The following is a 6,780-nucleotide window of genomic DNA, read 5'->3' on the forward strand; positions in this document are numbered from 1 at the left end:
CGGGGAGAAGGGTGCAACAATGAATGAATGGAATCCCAAAATCTCTGTAGATGTTCATTGAAATGAAAAATAAACAACCTAAATTAAAAAAAAGACAAAGATTCTCACCACTGGACCAATTGGTAGCATTAGGATGGATGGTGAAGAGACTGAGATTGTTCACAGCTTCAGTTTGCTCAGCTCCACGGTCAACACTCTTGGCACTAGCAGGCAGGAAATAAAAAACGTATTGCGATGGGAAAGTCTGCTGTTAGGGACCTCTTTAAAGTACTCAAGAGCAATGGTGTCTCTCTGGAAAATAAGGTGTGCCTAATACAGGCCATGGTCTTTGCAATCACTTGTTACACATCAGAGAGTGGGACAATCACTAGGGGGGACAGAAGGAGAATTGATGCCTTTGAGGTGTGGTGATGGAGAAGAGTATTGAATGTACCCTTGACTGCCAAGAAAACAAACACATTCATCCTGGAGAGGGTTAAACCAGGCTGCTCCTTGGCGGCAAGGATTCTGGGGCTTTGTCTGACATACTTTGGACATGTAATGAGAGACAGGTCCTTGGAGAGGGGCATCATGCTTGGTAGGGTGGAGGGACAACGCAGGAGGGGAAGACTCTCTATGAGATATATTGATTCAGTGACTGGGGTAATCGGGATGGGTGTGTCAGAGGCAATGCGATTGGCACAGGACAGAGCAGGGTTTAGGGCTGTCGTACTTAGGGTCGCTATGAGTCGCAAGCTATTTGATGGCACATAACAACAACAACAACAGCAACATAATAAAGTCAGAATCAACCCATAGCTGACCCGCAAACGGGTTTTCAGAGGCAATTAATTGCACAGGAGAAGAACGTCCATCCTTCTCCCATAGAGCAGCTGGTGGATTAGAACCACATGCCTTTGGGATTGCAGCAAATACATGTTCGTATGTGTGGATTTAAGTTATATTATGGGATCTCTAGTCACCAGTAGTAAGAAACTGTGTTGCAACCCCAAAGGCATGCATTTCAAATCTACCAGTAGCTTTGAGGAAGAAAGGTGGGCAATCTCCTTCCAAGAAATTAAACTAACTGCCTTTGAAAATCCTCTGGAGGGTCAGGTATGGGTCAGTTCCAAGTAGTGATCCTATGAATGAAAGACCTAATCCCTTTTGTATAACCATCATTGTTTCTCTAAATTCATAGAGTCTTTGGAAGCAAGCTATTTTGGAAGTGGATGCCACTACTACTTCCAAACTATTTTTATCTGGGAGCTCCACCAAACACAGTCCACCATGGGTGACCATTATCACATTTGACCCATCAGTGTCACAGTGCTTAGTATCACAGCAACCGTGAGTTATATCCATACATCAAATTGAAATACCAGGGCTATACTACTTAGAAGAATGTTTGACTGAAAACAGTAAAAACCAGGCCCACCTGAAAATCTAACTGCCTTTTTTAATATGCCAAATCCAATCAGCTTACACCCAATTGTGAATGAAACACTGAAACAAGCAAACATCCCACACCCAAGCCTCAAGCAAAACAAGAAAACACACCTTCGTAGAATTCAACTGCTCCAAACATCTTCCCAAAGAGTACTATAAATATATTTCCAAATATATATTCATATATGTGGGCTTAAGCTATATTAACATAACATATCTCCAGAAACTGTGACCTTTGTTAAATGTCGATGGTTGTAGAGAGTCTTCAGGCCTTTTGTTCCTGTTCAACTCGAAGGTAATCAACAACACCACCACCACCACAATATTATAAGTGGCTGTTTACATGTCATTCTTATTTCTATCATAGAATAATAGAGTTCTTGAAAATGTAACTAAAACATAGGATTAACTATAAACTGAGAACTTTACAAAAGGTAATCTGAAGTAGAAATAATCTTTTTTTTAAACAAATGGTCATTAGTGATGATCACCAGAATCTTGACTTGAAATATACTTTAAGTTACAAATAATTCAGCATTGTAATATAATTGACTTTTAAAGAACAGAAAATAACTACGTTCATTCATTGATGTCATGAGAGGTTGTTCCAGGCTTCCTCCCTCTCCTCATGTCCCCAGGAATGTTCCTCAAATTCTCTTATATCAAGTAACTGTGTTCACATATGATTCAAGCTATGATATTGTCCATTAATTGCTATGCATCTGCAAGCCTAACAATGGATACAGATGATAGAACATCTTTGAGTTGTGGTACTGAAGAAGAAAACTGAATATACATGTACTTAGAAAAGAATATATAAATAATTCTAGGAGCATGTGCAACCAGGGTGCTCCTTGCAGGCAAGGATGGTAAAGTTTTTTCTTACAAACACTGGGTATATTATTAGGAGAAGTCAGTCTTTGGAAAAGGATATTATGCTTGGAAAGGTAAAGAGTCAGCCTAAGAGAGAAAGACCTTCTAGCAGATGTATTGACACTTTGACTATATCTATGAGCTCAAGTATATCGGAAATGGTGAGGGTGGCACAGGATAGAGCAGAGTTCAGATTTATTGTTCATAGATTTGCTATGTGTTATAGCAAACTCTGGCACATAACAGCATCAATTGCATATAACCTTGCACATATTTTCATATACTTTAAATTATCTCTCCTTATAAGACCTACTCTTGTTTGTTGCTATGCCCTTTTGAGTTGGAACCAATCCATAGCTGACCCTCCAGGAGATTTTCAAAGGCAGTAAACTGCACAGTAGATTACCCATCCTTCTCCTACTTAAATCACTACCGCACTATTGTGGAGACAGAAAAAATGAAATCAATCTTCAGCTAATGCTTTTTTAAAAAGCCCCAACACCATCTAATCAGAACTGACCCATAGCTGATCCTCTAGTGGGCTTCTGAAGTTACACATTACATGAGTGGTGGTCGGTCGATTCAAACCACAAGAAGCATGGCCTTCTGGTTAACAACCAAACTCTCTATGGACTACAATTACAGAGTGTCCCTTGATTACATATGATAAGAATGAAAATTGGCTTTAGAGAAGGCTACTTTATTGGTTTACCTAGGACTGTAGAGTGGAAATGAGATTAAAATTGGACCAGCTTTCTTTGGGTGCACTGACTCAGGCAAAGCCAGAGCCCAACAAGTGTTTTTGGTAACCACATGGGTTTTCTTTATGAGTGGAATTTGATATCATAGTAATAAAGTGATGAGCTGAGTTTGGATGTATTCCATGGTTACCTACCTGTTGATCTAGCATGCAAACATTATAAGGAAGAGCAAGTCTTATGTGGAGGGAGTAATGAATACTTCCAGATTGTTAACTTAGCCCATGTGAGGGACTAAGGGTGATAGTAAAAGGACTAGTTGATCTGAAACACAGAAAGATATGTGGACTCCTGAGTTTATGACTGGATTCTATCACTAGGAATGAGCTGACTAGAGGCTAATCAGATGTGATGCAGTGTTGCAATCTGATTGTTAACTCTAAACTGGAATTTGCTCATGGATACAGATGCTCAAAGTTCTGACTAAAACAGAAGATTCTTCAAGGATAGGAACATGCTTATCCTCTCAGAGTATTGGTTGGATAAGGATAGACAAATCAGAAATTGGTTACTAAAAATGAGGCAAGATAATAAGACATATTGATGTAACTAGTTTATGTATGTTCTTGAGAATAGCTATTAGTAAAATGACTGATTATGAAGGTGTAACTAATTTTTCAAGTATGAAGTCCAATAACTAGACAAGTCATGGATGACCGCTAGTGAAATAGTACTTTTTAGTTGGGTGCATGATAACTCTCCTATATTGAACGATTTGTTCTTTAAATAAATTCCTTGCTTAAATGACAAGGTGTCTCACTCTGGTAGTCTTATTTGTGGAAGAAAATAAGCCAAACTTACCACAGCTATCCAATGGGTCAAACTATTACCCAAAGCCATTAAGCATCTTTCTCTAGTTCTCGTTCTTTTTTTTTAAATTTTATTATTTTTGTGTGCGTGTACCGTCAAATCATATCTGACTGGTACAGGAGAAGACTGTCCCTCCTTCCCCGGCAGAGCATCTGGTGGATTCGAACCGTTTGCCTCTGGGATTGTAGTTGCAGCTCTTTGCCACTAGGCCACCAGAGCTCTCCTTAATTCTCGTTCTTTTGAGACATGTCTCTATTCCTCACATATATTCCCAATTGTTTCAATAGAAGAAAAATATGTCTAGATAGAAGTGTGGTTCAGGTATTGAAATCGTCACCCTTCTGTGTGACAGAGTTCACATCTGAAGGTTTCTACTTAAGCAAGTGTTGTTGTTGTATATCATCAAGTGAGAACCAACCTATAGCTAACCCTCCAGTAGATTTTCAGAGGCAGTTAATAGCACAAAAGGAGACTGTCTATGCTTCTCCCACAGAGCAGCTGGTGGGATTTGAACCACATGCCTTCAAGACTGTAGCACAGCTTCTTGCCACTAGACCACCAGAGCTACCTAAAGTAAGTATTAGATACCCCAAATAAAAGCATCAGGGATACTAGATAAGCTCTCAGCATGTCAAATCTCATTCTATATACTCCCCTTGTATAGGGAGCCCTGGTTGCCCAGCGGCAAGAAGCTGCACTAAAATCCCAAAATCTGCAGTTAAGGATCTCTCCAAATTATTGAGGCTTATTTCTGTTAGTTGAGGACTAAAGTGCATCTCTGATTTAGGCCATGGTCTTTCCAGTCACTTGCTAGGTGTCTGAAAATGGGAAAATGAGTAGGGATGACAGAAGAAGAATTGATGCATTTGAGCTGGTGTTGGAGAAGATCATTGACTATCTTATGGACTACCAAATGAACAAAAAATATATGCTTTGGAGAGGGTGCAACCCTGCTCTTTGGGGGCAAGAATGATGAGGCTTCACCTTGTATACTTCAGGCATGTTGCCAGAAGGGATTATTCCCTGAAGATAGCCATGAAACTTTGAAGAGTTGAGGGTCGGGGAAGAAGAGGAAGACCCTTCGCCAGATGGATTGACAAGGTTATTGCCACATAGACTTTAGTGTGTCAGGAAGTGTAAAGAGGGCACAGGATAAGATGGGGTTCAAATTTGCTGTTTATAGGGTCGTTATGGGTTGTACTTTACTCTATGGCACCTAACAAGAAGAACAACTTTTTCATCACAAAGTTTATATTAACTCAAAGCTCAGTCTATCTCCTAGAGGTTTTTAGATTTGTATTTACTTACTTTGTCTTAGAAAGAAATATCCCTATGATATTTTTATTATATCATAATTAGATTTTATTACAGTATATTATTTTTGTTTAACAGTTACAAAAACATTTCTTTGCCATGACTCATACTACATCTAACTCTGTATTATCTATACTGCTAATACTTATAAGAATATATTTATAGGCACTTCCCACCTCAGGTCAGGACATGAGGATCCCTCAGATTGTTTAACATCCTTGCAAGGCACACCAGCTCCAATTCCTTCTAATTCATAAGATAAGTTGTTGGGACAAGTAGATCCAGAGCTCTAGTAATGGATACCCCAGCCCAGTCCCTGAGCTATGATGGATATCTGGGAATTCTTTGGAGTTATATCAAGTGAAAAAACAACAAACAAACTGGTAAATGAAGCAGTGAAAAAGAATGAGAAAGTAAAGTCTACTGGAGAAATTTTACAAACAATGAAAGGAATAAAGGAATTCAAGGTAAATCTTGCCAAGATTATGACTTCAAACAAAAACAACCAAACAAGAAAAAGAGGATCATCTATGATTGAAATTCAGAACCAGATGAGACAGTGCAGGATAAAAATGACATTATCTTCGAAACCTGGAAAAATCCTGTGAAAAGATCATGTTACAAATATTTCAGAAATATTGGAGAAGCAATTACTTGACAGTGAAGAGTTTGCCAAACTATTAGCCATATTGAATGAAAAACCCAAGACCAAAAAGGCTGGAAAGGGTCCAGAAGAGAAAGAAACATCATCTGTAGAAGACAGTTTAAGTAAGAAAAACATAAGTATCCTGATAAAGTGAAAACAGAACAAATTTTGGAAGAAGGAAAGAGCTATAGTCCTTAAAAAGAAACTAGAAGTGAAAATTCAAAAGAATCTCTTTAACCTTTTCAGTTAACAGATCACAAAACAGGAGAATGCTGTCCTCCAAAACCAGTTCTGAGTTGGCACTTCTGATGTGAAAAGAAGAAAATTCTTCCAAAGAAGCAAAGTCTATACTCTCACAAGATAGGCCAATGTCATTGAATTGAAAGGAAAGATAAAAACTCCCAAGAAAACCAAAAGTTTGCCAACTAAAAAAGTCTCCAAGCCCTGAAGACTCAGAAAAGAAATGTAAAAGTTATCACAATCTAAGCTACTTCACTAGAGAAGGTCTCAAAGCTCTGACCTCTTAAAAAATACCAGAAGTAGCTAAAAATTGCTTAGAAGGTCTCTTATTTGTAACCACAGGAGTGCTGGAGTCCACTTATGAGGCCAAATCCCTAATTAAGCATTTTATGGAGAGTTATTGTTGTTGTTATGTGCCTTCGAGTCGCTTGTGACTCACAGCGACCCTATGTACAACAGCCCTGAACTTAGCTCTGTCCTGTGCCGATTGCACTGTCTCTGACGCTCTCATCCTGATTACCCCAGTCACCGAATCAATCCACCTCTGAGAGGGTCTTCCCCTCCTGTGCTGTCCCTCACCCTGCCGAGCATGACTTCCCTCTCCAAGGACCAGTCGACAACAAGTTCAAAGTATGTTAGATGGAGCCTCAGAATCCTTGCCTCCAAGGAGCCACCCGGTTTAACCCTTTCCAGGATGAATCTGTTTGTTTT

The 6,780-nt window shown here is 39.1% G+C and overlaps 1 pseudogene; it reads left to right on the forward strand.

Annotated features, from left to right (window-relative positions):
• The window catches only part of LOC102867182, an 85,352-nt pseudogene that overhangs the window by 74,125 nt on the left and 4,447 nt on the right, over nt 1-6,780 (forward strand).

The sequence above is a fragment of the Elephantulus edwardii genome, unplaced genomic scaffold, assembly GCF_000299155.1.
Source record: "Elephantulus edwardii isolate Elephantulus edwardi_28Jun2011 unplaced genomic scaffold, EleEdw1.0 scaffold00110, whole genome shotgun sequence".
Lineage (NCBI taxonomy): Eukaryota > Metazoa > Chordata > Mammalia > Macroscelidea > Macroscelididae > Elephantulus > Elephantulus edwardii.